This window comes from Mus caroli, chromosome 3 (assembly GCF_900094665.2).
Source record: "Mus caroli chromosome 3, CAROLI_EIJ_v1.1, whole genome shotgun sequence".
In the NCBI taxonomy this organism is placed as follows: Eukaryota; Metazoa; Chordata; class Mammalia; order Rodentia; family Muridae; genus Mus; species Mus caroli.
The window spans coordinates 57,705,573-57,708,401 of NC_034572.1; positions in this window are offsets into that span (position 1 = coordinate 57,705,573).

Here is a 2,829-nt window from a genome sequence, read left to right on the forward strand (position 1 = left end):
GAGGTGATCCCGAGGACCTGCGGCATGGAGAGTGCTCTGGAGCCCCTATTGGCCTCCTCTGGGCCAGAAGGAAGATGGTGGGGGTGATCCCGAGGACCTGCGGCATGGAGAGTGCTCTGGAGCCCCTATTGGCCTCCTCTGGGCCAGAAGGAAGATGGTGGGGGTGGCCCTTGGTAGTTTCTTAACAACAAGGTCTAATGCATTTGCAAAGAGGAACCAGGAATGTATGTGATATCAGATAGTAATATCAGAATCTATAAAGTGATGCTACTTTTTTCTTTTTCCTTTTTTAAAATAATCATACCTATTCTTCCCATTACATCCCAGAAGGGAAAGGTATCTTCCATGGTGGACAGAATTTTCTATCTCAATTAATGCAGAGAGAACAATCTCTCTCTCTCTCTCTCTCTCTCCCTCTCTCTCTCTCTCTCTCTCTCTCTCTCATCACTTATTTATTTATTTATTTATTTATTTATTTATTTATAGGATATTTTCTTTATTTTTTGAATGTTTTCTTTATTTACATTTCAAATGTTTTACCCTTTCCTGGTTTCCCTGCTCCCAGAAGCCTCTTCCCCCTACTTCTATGAGTCTATTCCTCCACTCACTCACCCCCTTCCCCCTCCCAGCCCTCCATTCCCCTACACTGGAGCACCTATTGGGCTCATAGGACCACGGACCTCTGTTCCCAGTGATGTCTGACTAGGCCATCCTCTGCTACATATGCACTTGGAGCCATGTGTACTCCTTGGTTGGTGGTTTAGTCCATGGGATCTCTGGGGGCTCTGGCTGGTTGATATTGTTGTTCTTCCTATGGGGTTGCAAATCCCTTCAGCTCCTTCAGTCCTTTTTCTAACTCCTCCATTGGGGTCCCCATTCTCAGTTCAATGGTTGACTGTGAGCATCCACCTCTGATTTTGTAAGGTTCTGGCAGGGCCTCTCAGAAGGTACCTTTCAGCAAGCAGTTGTTGGCATCCACAATAGTGTCTGGGTTTGGTGATTGTATATGCGATGAAGCCCTAGGTGGGATAGACACTGGATGTCCTTTCCTTCATTCACTGCTCTACCCTTTGTCTCCATATTTGCCCCCTTTAATATTTTGTTCCCCTTTCTAAGAATGACTGAAGCATCCACACTTTGGTTTTCCTTGTTCTTGAGCTTCATGTGGTCTGTGAATTGTATCTTGGGTATTCTGAGCTAACATCCACTTATCAGTGAGTGCATTCCATGTGTGTTCTTTTGTAATTGGGTTAACTCACTCAGGATGATTATTTTCTAGTTCCATCCATTTGCCTAGGAATTACATGAATTCATCGTTCTTAATAGTTTTGTAGTTATCCATCATGTAAATGTACCACATTTTCTGTATCCATTCCTATGTTGAAGGATATCTGGGTTCCCTCCAGCTTCTGGCTNTTATAAATAAGGCTGCTATGAACATAGTGGTGCATATGTCCTTTTTATATGTTGAAACATTTTTGGGTATATGCCAAGGAGTGGTATAAGCAGGATCCTAAGGGAATATTATGTCCAATTTTCTGAAGAACAGTCAAACTGATTTTCAGAGTGGTTGTACCATCTTGCAACTCCACTAACAATGGTGTTGTGTTCCTCTTTCTCCACATCTTCAGTAGCATCTTCTGTCATCTGAGTTTTTGATCTTAGCCATTCTCATTTGTGTAAGGTTAAATCTCAGGGTTGTTTTGATTTGCATTTCCCTGATGACTAAGGATGTTGAACATTTCTTTAGGTGCTTCCTGGCCATTTGAGATTCCTCAGTTGAAAATTCTTGCATTTGTTCTTGCATTCAATTTGTGAGACTTTTATTGAGTATTATTGCATCAATATTCATAAGGGAAACTGTTCTGGAGTTCTCTTTCTTTGTTGGGTCTTTGCGTGCTTTAGGTATAAGTGTACTTGTGACATCATAGAACTGGGTAGTGTTCTTTCTGTTTGTATTTTGTGGAATAGTTTGAAGAGTACTGGTATTAGGTCTTCTTTGAATGTCTAATAGAATTCTGCACTAAACTCTTCTGGTCCTCAGCTTGTTCTGGTTGGGAGACTATTAATCTTTGCTTCTATTTCTTTAGGAGTTATGTGACCATTTAGATGGTTTATCTGATCCTGTTTTAACTTTGGTACAGGTAGTGTCTAGAAAATTGTTAGATATTCCAATTTTGTTCATTATAAGCTTTTATAGTAGAATCTGAAGATTTTTTTGAATTTTCATAGTTTCAGTTGTATGTCTCCCTTTTCATTTCTGATTTTCTTAATTTGGATACTCTCTGTGCCATCTGGTTAGTCTGGCTAAGGATTTAATCTGTCTTATTGATTTTCTTTTTTTTTTTAAGAAGGATAAATTTTCAGTTTTAATTCCAAAGCTTAGCTTGTTACATAAACAAATAATATGTAAATAAACATTGTGTAGTCATCTCTTAAAGTTATCCTCAGAGTTAGTTCTAGATTCTGTCAAGTTGAGAACATAAATCGTCCTAAAGCCTCTGAGGTCACAGGGTAGAATTAGGAGACAGAGAATAGGTAAATAGAAAACAGTAGCATCCTCAGTGCCAGGAGGGGCCATAATGAATTCCTTCATGTTCTCTGCATCCCTTCCTGACTCTAGATTCCTGTGCACTCCTGACTTGAAATCCTCAATGATGGAGTGTTACCTGGCAGCTGTTAGGTACAGTTAAAGCCTGTCCGCCCAAAGTTGTGTCTGGTCATTTATTTTATTTTATTTTATTTTTAATATTTTTATTACATATTTTCCTCAATTACATTTCCAATACTATCCCAAAAGTCCCCCATAGCGCCCCCCACTTCCCTACC